Source organism: Triturus cristatus, chromosome 1_1, assembly GCF_964204655.1.
Source record: "Triturus cristatus chromosome 1_1, aTriCri1.1, whole genome shotgun sequence".
Lineage (NCBI taxonomy): Eukaryota > Metazoa > Chordata > Amphibia > Caudata > Salamandridae > Triturus > Triturus cristatus.
In genome coordinates, this window is record NC_140579.1 from 1,185,618,206 (window position 1) to 1,185,630,327 (window position 12,122).

Sequence of the window (12,122 nt, forward strand, 5' to 3'; positions counted from 1 at the left end):
CTATCACTACAGATATAGGTGAGATCACCATCACTGCTGATATAGGTGTAAGATCACCATCACTGCAGATATAGGTGTGCGATCACCATTACTTCATATATAGTTGTGAGATCACTATCACTGCAGATATAGGTGGGAGATTACTATCACTGCAGATATAGGTGTGAGATCACTATCACTGCAGATATAGGTGTGAGATCACCATCACTACAGATGTTGCTTCAGATATATGTGTGAGATCACTATCACTGCTGAAATAGGTGAGATCACAGTCACAGCATATAGAGGTGTGAGATCACCATCACTGCAGATATAGGTGTGAGATCACTATTACTGCAGATATATGTGTGAGATTGCCATCACTTCAGATATTGGTGTGGGATGACTATCACTGCAGATATAGGTGTGAGATCACTATCACTGCAGATATAGGTGGGAGATCACTATCACTGCAGATATAGGTGTGAGATCACTATCACTGCAGATATAGGTGTGAGATCACCATCACTGCAGATGTTGCTTCAGATATATGTGTGAGATCACTATCACTGCTTAAATAGGTGAGATCACCGTCACAGCATATATAGGTGTGAGATCACCATCACTGCAGATATAGGTGTGAGATCACTATTACTGCAGATATATGTGTGAGATTGCCATCACTTCAGATATTGGTGTGGGATGACTATCACTGCAGATATAGGTGTGAGATCACTATCACTGCAGATATAGGTGTGAGATCGCCATCACTGCAGATATAACTTCAGACATAGCTGTGAGATCACTATTACTGCATATATAGGTGTGAGGTCACTATCACTGCAGATATTACTTCAGATATAGGTGTGAGATCACTATCACTGCAGATATAGGTGAGATCACCATCACTGCAGACATAGGTGTGAGATCACCATCCCTGTAGATTTAGGTGTGAGATCACTATCACTGCAGATATTGGTGTGAGATCACTATCACTGCAGATATAGATGTGAGATCACCATCACTTCAGATATAGGTGTGAGATCACCATCACTGCAGATATTGATGTGAGATCACTATTACTACTGATATAGGTGTAAGTTCACTATCACTGCAGATATTGCTTCAGATATAGCGGTGAGATCTGTCACTGTAGATATTGGTGTGCTATCTTCAACACTGCAGATATAGGTGTGAGATCACCATTACTTCATATATAGTTGTGAGATCACTATCACTAAAGATATAGGTGAGATCACCATCACTGCAGATATGGGTGTGAGATCATGATCATTGCAGAGATAGGTGTGAGATCACTATCACTGCAGAAATAGGTGTAAGATCACCATCACTGCAGTTATTGGTGTGACATCATTATCACTGCAGATATAGGTGTGAGATCACTATCACTGCAGATATAGGTGATATCACCATCACTGCAGATATAGGTGTGAGATCACTATCACTGCAGATATAGGTGTGAGATCACTATCACTGCAGATATAGGTGTGAGATCACTATCACTGCAGACATAGGTGTGAGAGCACCGTCACTGCAGATATTACTTCTGATATAGCTGTGAGATCACTATCACTGCTGATATAGGTGAGATCACCATCACAGCAGATATAGGTGTGAGATCACCATCACTGCATATATAGGTGTTGAATCACTATTACTGCAGATATAGGTGTGAGCTCACTATATATGCAATTTAGGTGTGAGATCACTATCACTGCAGATATAGGTGAGATCACCATCACTGCAGACATAGGTGTGAGATCACCATCCCTGCAGATATTGGTGTGAGATCACTATCATTGCAGAGATAGGTGTTAGATCACTATCACTGGTGATATAGGTGTAAGATCACCATCACTGCAGATATAGGTGTGCGATCACCATTACTTCATATATAGTTGTGAGATCACTATCAATGCAGATATAGGTGTGAGATCACTATCACTGCAGATATAGGTGTTAAATCTCTATTACTGTAGATATTGTTGTGAGCTAACTATCACTGTAGATATAGGTGTGAGATACCTATCACTGCAGATATTACTTCAGATATAGGTGGGAGATCACTATCACTGCAGATATTGGTATGAGATCACTATCACTGCAGATGTAGGTCTGAGAGCACTATCACTGCAGATATAACTTCAGATATAGGTGTGAGATCACTTTCACTGCAGATATTACTCCAGATATAGGTGAGAGATCAGTATCACTGCAGATATAGGTGTGAGATGACCATCACTGCAGATTTAGGTGTGAGATTAGCATCACTGCAGATGTAGGTGTGAGATCACTGTCATTGCAGATATAGGTGTGAGATCACCATCACTGCAGATATAGGTGTGAAATCACTATCACTGCCTATATAGGTGTGAGATCACCAATACTTCGTATATAGTTGTGAGATCACTATCACTACAGATATAGGTGAGATCACCATCACTGCATTTATTGGTGTGAGATAACCATTACTGTAGATTAGTTGTGAGATCACTATCACTGCAGATATAGGTGTGAGATCACTATCACTGCAGATATAGGTGCGAGATCATTATCACTGCAGATATAGGTGTGAGATCACCATTAGTTGAGTTATAGGTGTGAGATCACTATAACTGCAGATACAGGTGTGAGATCAGCATCACTGCAGATATAGGTGTGAGATCACCATCACTGCAGATATTGTTGTGAGATCTCAATCACTGCTGATAAAGGTGTGAGATCACTATCACTGCAGATATAGGTGAGATCACCATCACTGCAGATATAGGTGTGAGATCACCATCACTGCAGATATAGGTGTGATATTACTATCACTGGAGATATACGTGTGAGATGACCATCGCTGCAGATATTGGTGTGAGATCACCATCACTGCAGATATTGATGTGAGATCACTATCACTGTAAATATAGGTGTGAGATCACTATTACTGTAGATATAGGTGTGAGATCACCATCACTGCAGATATAGGTATGAGATCACTATCACTGCAGATATAGGTGTGAGATCACCATCACTGCAGTTATGGGTGTGAGATCACTATCATTGCAGAGATAGGTGTTAGATCACTATCACTGCTGATATAGGTGTAAGATCACCATCACTGCAGATATAGGTGTGCACTCACCATTACTTCATATATAGTTGTGAGATTACAATCACTGCAGATATAGGTGTGAGGTCACTATCACTGCAGATATAGGTGTGAAATCTCTATTACTGTAGATATTGTAGTCAGATCACTATCACTGCAGATATAGGTGAGAGATACCTATCACTGCAGATATGACTTTAGATATAGGTGTGAGATCACTTTCACTGCAGATATTACTCCAGATATAGGTGAGAGATCAGTATCACTGCAGATATAGGTGTGAGATGACCATCACTGCAGATTTAGGTGTGAGATTAGCATCACTGCAGATGTAGGTGTGAGATCACTGTCATTGCAGATATAGGTGTGAGATCACCATCACTGCAGATATAGGTGTGAAATTACTATCACTGACTATATAGGTGTGAGATCACCAATACTTCGTATATAGTTGTGAGATCACTATCACTACAGATATAGGTGAGATCACCATCACTGCATTTATTGGTGTGAGATAACCATCACTGTAGATTAGGTGTGAGATCACTATCACTGCAGATATAGGTGTGAGATCACTATCACTGCAGATATAGGTGCGAGATCATTATCACTGCAGATATAGGTGTGAGATCACCATTAGTTGAGTTATAGGTGTGAGATCACTATAACTGCAGATACAGGTGTGAGATCAGCATCACTGCAGATATAGGTGTGAGATCACCATCACTGCAGATATTGTTGTGAGATCTCAATCACTGCTGATAAAGGTGTGAGATCACTATCACGGCAGATATAGGTGAGATCACAATCACTGCAGATATAGGTGTGAGATCACCATCACTGCAGATATAGGTGTGATATTACTATCACTGAAGATATACGTGTGAGATGACCATCGCTGCAGATATTGGTGTGAGATCACCATCACTGCAGATATTGATGTGAGATCACTATCACTGTAAATATAGGTGTGAGATCACTATTACTGTAGATATAGGTGTGAGATCACCATCACTGCAGATATAGGTGTGAGATCACTATCACTGCAGATATAGGTGTGAGATCACTATCACTGCAGATATAGGTGTGAGATCATTATCACTGCAGATATAGGTGTCTGATCTCTATCACTGTAGATATTGGTGTGAGATCAATATCACTGCAGATATAGGTGTGAGATCACCATCACTACAGATATTACTTTAGATATAGGTGTGAGATCACTATCACTGCTGATGTAGGTGAGATCACCATCACTGCAGTTATGGGTGTGAGATCACTATCATTGCAGAGATAGGTGTTAGATCACTATCACTGCTGATATAGGTGTAAGATCACCATCACTGCAGATATAGGTGTGCACTCACCATTACTTCATATATAGTTGTGAGATTACAATCACTGCAGATATAGGTGTGAGGTCACTATCACTGCAGATATAGGTGTGAAATCTCTATTACTGTAGATATTGTAGTCAGATCACTATCACTGCAGATATAGGTGAGAGATACCTATCACTGCAGATATGACTTCAGATATAGGTGGAAGATCACTTTCACTGCAGATATCTGTGTGAGATTGCCATCAATGCAGATATTGGTGGGAGATGACTATCACTGCAGATATAAGTGTGAGATCACTATCACTGCAGATAAAGATGTGAGGTCTCTATCACTGTAGATATTGGTGTGAGATCACCATCACTGCAGATATTGGTGTGAGATCACTCTCACTGTAAATATAGGTGTGAGATCACTATCACTGTGGATATAGGTGTGAGACCACCATTACTTCGATATAGGTGTGAGTTCACCATCACAGCAGATATAGGTGTGAGATCACTATCACTGCAGATATAGGTGTGAGATCACCATCACTGCAGATATAGGTGTGAGATCACTATCACTGCAGATATAGGTGTGAGATCATTATCACTGCAGATATACGTGTCTGATCTCTATCACTGTAGATATTGGTGTGAGATCAATATCACTGCAGATATAGGTGTGAGATCACCATCACTACAGATATTACTTTAGATATAGGTGTGAGATCACTATCACTGCTGATGTAGGTGAGATCACCATCACAGCAGATATAGGTGTGAGATCACCATCACTGCAGATGTAGGTGTGAGATCACTATCACTGCAGATATAGGTGTGAGATCACCATCACTGCAGATATAACTTCAGATATAGCTGTGAGATCACTATCACTGCTGATATAGGTGAGATCACAATCACAGCAGATATAGGTGTGAGATCACAATCACTGCATATATAGGTGTGGGATCACTATTACTGCAGATATAGGTGTGAGCTCACTATCTCTGCAGTTTAGGTGTGAGATCACTATCACTACAGATATAGGTGAGATCACCATCACTGCTGATATAGGTGTAAGATCACCATCACTGCAGATATACGTGTGCGATCACCATTACTTCATATATAGTTGTGAGATCACTATCACTGCAGATATAGGTGGGAGATTACTATCACTGCAGATATAGGTGTGAGATCACTATCACTGCAGATATAGGTGTGAGATCACCATCACTACAGATGTTGCTTCAGATATATGTGTGAGATCACTATCACTGCTGAAATAGGTGAGATCACAGTCACAGCATATAGAGGTGTGAGATCACCATCACTGCAGATATAGGTGTGAGATCACTATTACTGCAGATATATGTGTGAGATTGCCATCACTTCAGATATTGGTGTGGGATGACTATCATTGCAGATATAGGTGTGAAATCACTATCACTGCAGATATAGGTGGGAGATCACTATCTCTGCAGATATAGGTGTGAGATCACTATCACTGCAGATATAGGTGTGAGATCACCATCACTGCAAATGTTGCTTCAGATATATGTGTGAGATCACTATCACTGCTGAAATAGGTGAGATCACCGTCACAGCATATATAGGTGTGAGATCACCATCACTGCAGATATTGGTGTGAGATCACTATTACTGCAGATATATGTGTGAGATTGCCATCACTTCAGATATTGGTGTGGGATGACTATCACTGCAGATATAGGTGTGAGATCACTATCACTGCAGATATAGGTGTGAGATCGCCATCACTGCAGATATAACTTCAGACATAGCTGTGAGATCACTATTACTGCATATATAGGTGTGAGGTCACTATCACTGCAGATATTACTTCAGATATAGGTGTGAGATCACTATCACTGCAGATATAGGTGAGATCACCATCACTGCAGACATAGGTGTGAGATCACCATCCCTGTAGATTTAGGTGTGAGATCACTATCACTGCAGATATTGGTGTGAGATCACTATCACTGCAGATATAGATGTGAGATCACCATCACTTCAGATATAGGTGTGAGATCACCATCACTGCAGATATTGATGTGAGATCACTATTACTACTGATATAGGTGTAAGTTCACTATCACTGCAGATATTGCTTCAGATATAGCGGTGAGATCTGTCACTGCAGATATTGGTGTGCTATCTTCAACACTGCAGATATAGGTGTGAGATCACCATTACTTCATATATAGTTGTGAGATCACTATCACTAAAGATATAGGTGAGATCACCATCACTGCAGATATGGGTGTGAGATCACGATCATTGCAGAGATAGGTGTGAGATCACTATCACTGCAGAAATAGGTGTAAGATCACCATCACTGCAGTTATTGGTGTGACATCATTATCACTGCAGATATAGGTGTGAGATCACTATCACTGCAGATATAGGTGATATCACCATCACTGCAGATATAGGTGTGAGATCACTATCACTGCAGATATAGGTGTGAGATCACTATCACTGCAGATATAGGTGTGAGATCACTATCACTGCAGACATAGGTGTGAGAGCACCGTCACTGCAGATATTACTTCCGATATAGCTGTGAGATCACTATCACTGCTGATATAGGTGAGATCACCATCACAGCAGATATAGGTGTGAGATCACCATCACTGCATATATAGGTGTTGAATCACTATTACTGCAGATATAGGTGTGAGCTCACTATATATGCAATTTAGGTGTGAGATCACTATCACTGCAGATATAGGTGAGATCACCATCACTGCAGACATAGGTGTGAGATCACCATCCCTGCAGATATTGGTGTGAGATCACTATCATTGCAGAGATAGGTGTTAGATCACTATCACTGGTGATATAGGTGTAAGATCACCATCACTGCAGATATAGGTGTGCGATCACCATTACTTCATATATAGTTGTGAGATCACTATCAATGCAGATATAGGTGTGAGATCACTATCACTGCAGATATAGGTGTTAAATCTCTATTACTGTAGATATTGTTGTGAGATAACTATCACTGTAGATATAGGTGTGAGATACCTATCACTGCAGATATTACTTCAGATATAGGTGGGAGATCACTATCACTGCAGATATTGGTATGAGATCACTATCACTGCAGATATAGGTCTGAGAGCACTATCACTGCAGATATAACTTCAGATATAGGTGTGAGATCACTTTCACTGCAGATATTACTCCAGATATAGGTGAGAGATCAGTATCACTGCAGATATAGGTGTGAGATGACCATCACTGCAGATTTAGGTGTGAGATTAGCATCACTGCAGATGTAGGTGTGAGATCACTGTCATTGCAGATATAGGTGTGAGATCACCATCACTGCAGATATAGGTGTGAAATTACTATCACTGCCTATATAGGTGTGAGATCACCAATACTTTGTATATAGTTGTGAGATCACTATCACTACAGATATAGGTGAGATCACCATCACTGCATTTATTGGTGTGAGATAACCATCACTGTAGATTAGTTGTGAGATCACTATCACTGCAGATATAGGTGTGAGATCACTATCACTGCAGATATAGGTGCGAGATCATTATCACTGCAGATATAGGTGTGAGATCACCATTAGTTGAGTTATAGGTGTGAGATCACTATAACTGCAGATACAGGTGTGAGATCAGCATCACTGCAGATATAGGTGTGAGATCACCATCACTGCAGATATTGTTGTGAGATCTCAATCACTGCTGATAAAGGTGTGAGATCACTATCACGGCAGATATAGGTGAGATCACCATCACTGCAGATATAGGTGTGAGATCACCATCACTGCAGATATAGGTGTGATATTACTATCACTGGAGATATACGTGTGAGATGACCATCGCTGCAGATATTGGTGTGAGATCACCATCACTGCAGATATTAATGTGAGATCACTATCACTGTAAATATAGGTGTGAGATCACTATTACTGTAGATATAGGTGTGAGATCACCATCACTGCAGATATAGGTGTGAGATCACTATCACTGCAGATATAGGTGTGAGATCACCATCACTGCAGTTATGGGTGTGAGATCACTATCATTGCAGAGATAGGTGTTAGATCACTATCACTGCTGATATAGGTGTAAGATCACCATCACTGCAGATATAGGTGTGCACTCACCATTACTTCATATATAGTTGTGAGATTACAATCACTGCAGATATAGGTGTGAGGTCACTATCACTGCAGATATAGGTGTGAAATCTCTATTACTGTAGATATTGTAGTCAGATCACTATCACTGCAGATATAGGTGAGAGATACCTATCACTGCAGATATGACTTCAGATATAGGTGGAAGATCACTTTCACTGCAGATATCTGTGTGAGATTGCCATCAATGCAGATATTGGTGGGAGATGACTATCACTGCAGATATAAGTGTGAGATCACTATCACTGCAGATAAAGATGTGAGGTCTCTATCACTGTAGATATTGGTGTGAGATCACCATCACTGCAGATATTGGTGTGAGATCACTCTCACTGTAAATATAGGTGTGAGATCACTATCACTGTAGATATAGGTGTGAGACCACCATTACTTCGATATAGGTGTGAGTTCACCATCACAGCAGATATAGGTGTGAGATCACTATCACTGCAGATATAGGTGTGAGATCACCATCACTGCAGATATAGGTGTGAGATCACTATCACTGCAGATATAGGTGTGAGATCATTATCACTGCAGATATAGGTGTCTGATCTCTATCACTGTAGATATTGGTGTGAGATCAATATCACTGCAGATATAGGTGTGAGATCACCATCACTACAGATATTACTTTAGATATAGGTGTGAGATCACTATCACTGCTGATGTAGGTGAGATCACCATCAAAGCAGATATAGGTGTGAGATCACCATCACTGCAGATGTAGGTGTGAGATCACTATCACTGCAGATATAGGTGTGAGATCACCATCACTGCAGATATAACTTCAGATATAGCTGTGAGATCACTATCACTGCTGATATAGGTGAGATCACAATCACAGCAGATATAGGTGTGAGATCACAATCACTGCATATATAGGTGTGGGATCACTATTACTGCAGATATAGGTGTGAGCTCACTATCTCTGCAGTTTAGGTGTGAGATCACTATCACTACAGATATAGGTGAGATCACCATCACTGCTGATATAGGTGTAAGATCACCATCACTGCAGATATAGGTGTGCGATCACCATTACTTCATATATAGTTGTGAGATCACTATCACTGCAGATATAGGTGGGAGATCACTATCACTGCAGATATAGGTGTGAGATCACTATCACTGCAGATATAGGTGTGAGATCACCATCACTGCAGATGTTGCTTCAGATATATGTGTGAGATCACTATCACTGCTAAAATAGGTGAGATCACCGTCACAGCATATATAGGTGTGAGATCACCATCACTGCAGATATAGGTGTGAGGTCACTATTACTGCAGATATATGTGTGAGATTGCCATCACTTCAGATATTGGTGTGGGATGACTATCACTGCAGATATAGGTGTGAGATCACTATCACTGCAGATATAGGTGTGAGATCGCCATCACTGCAGATATAACTTCAGACATAGCTGTGAGATCACTATTACTGCATATATAGGTGTGAGGTCACTATCACTGCAGATATTACTTCAGATATAGGTGTGAGATCACTATCACTGCAGATATAGGTGAGATCACCATCACTGCAGACATAGGTGTGAGATCACCATCCCTGTAGATTTAGGTGTGAGATCACTAACACTGCAGATATTGGTGTGAGATCACTATCACTGCAGATACAGATGTGAGATCACCATCACTTCAGATATAGGTGTGAGATCACCATCACTGCAGATATTGATGTGAGATCACTATCACTGCTGATATAGGTGTAAGTTCACTATCACTGCAGATATTGCTTCAGATATAGCGGTGAGATCTGTCACTGTAGATATTGCTGTGCTATCTTCAACACTGCAGATATAGGTGTGAGATCACCATTACTTCATATATAGTTGTGAGATCACTATCACTACAGATATAGGTGAGATCACCATCACTGCAGATATGGGTGTGAGATCACGATCATTGCAGAGATAGGTGTGAGATCACTATCACTGCAGAAATAGGTGTAAGATTACCATCACTGCAGTTATTGGTGTGAGATCATTATCACTGCAGATATAGGTGTGAGATCACTATCACTGCAGATATAGGTGATATCACCATCACTGCAGAAATAGGTGTAAGATCACCATCACTGCAGTTATTGGTGTGAGATCATTATCACTGCAGATATAGGTGTGAGATCACTATCACTGCAGATATAGGTGATATCACCATCACTGCAGATATAGGTGTGAGATCACTATCACTGCAGATATAGGTGTGAGATCACTATCACTGCAGACATAGGTGTGAGAGCACCGTCACTGCAGATATTACTTCCGATATAGCTGTGAGATCACTATCACTGCTGATATAGGTGAGATCACATCACAGCAGATATAGGTGTGAGATCACCATCACTGCATTTATAGGTGTTGAATTACTATTACTGCAGATATAGGTGTGAGCTCACTATATATGCAATTTAGGTGTGAGATCACTATCACTGCAGATATAGGTGAGATCACCATCACTGCAGTTATAGGTGTGAGATCACCATCACTGCAGTTATGGGTGTGAGATCACTATCATTGCAGAGATAGGTGTTAGATCACTATCACTGCTGATATAGGTGTAAGATCACCATCACTGCAGATATAGGTGTGCGATCACCATTACTTCATATATAGTTGTGAGATCACTATCACTGCAGATATAGGTGTGAGATCACTATCACTGCAGATATAGGTGTGAGATCATTATCACTGCAGATATAGGTGTCTGATCTCTATCACTGTAGATATTGGTGTGAGATCAATATCACTGCAGATATAGGTGTGAGATCACCATCACTACAGATATTACTTTAGATATAGGTGTGAGATCACTATCACTGCTGATGTAGGTGAGATCACCATCACAGCAAATATAGGTGTGAGATCACCATCACTGCAGATGTAGGTGTGAGATCACTATTACTGTAGATATTGGTGTGAAATCACTATCACTGCAGATATAGGTGTGAGATCACTATCACTGCAGATATAGGTGTGAGATCACCATCACTGCAGATATAACTTCAGATATAGCTGTGAGATCACTATCACTGCTGATATAGGTGAGATCACAATCACAGCAGATATAGGTGTGAGATCACAATCACTGCATATATAGGTGTGGGATCACTATTACTGCAGATATAGGTGTGAGCTCACTATCTCTGCAGTTTAGGTGTGAGATCACTATCACTACAGATATAGGTGAGATCACCATCACTGCTGATATAGGTGTAAGATCACCATCACTGCAGATATAGGTGTGCGATCACCATTACTTCATATATAGTTGTGAGATCACTATCACTGCAGATATAGGTGGGAGATCACTATCACTGCAGATATAGGTGTGAGATCACTATCACTGCAGATATAGGTGTGAGATCACCATCACTGCAGATGTTGCTTCAGATATATGTGTGAGATCACTATCACTGCTGAAATAGGTGAGATCACCGTCACAGCATATATAGGTGTGAGATCACCATCACTGCAGATATAGGTGTGA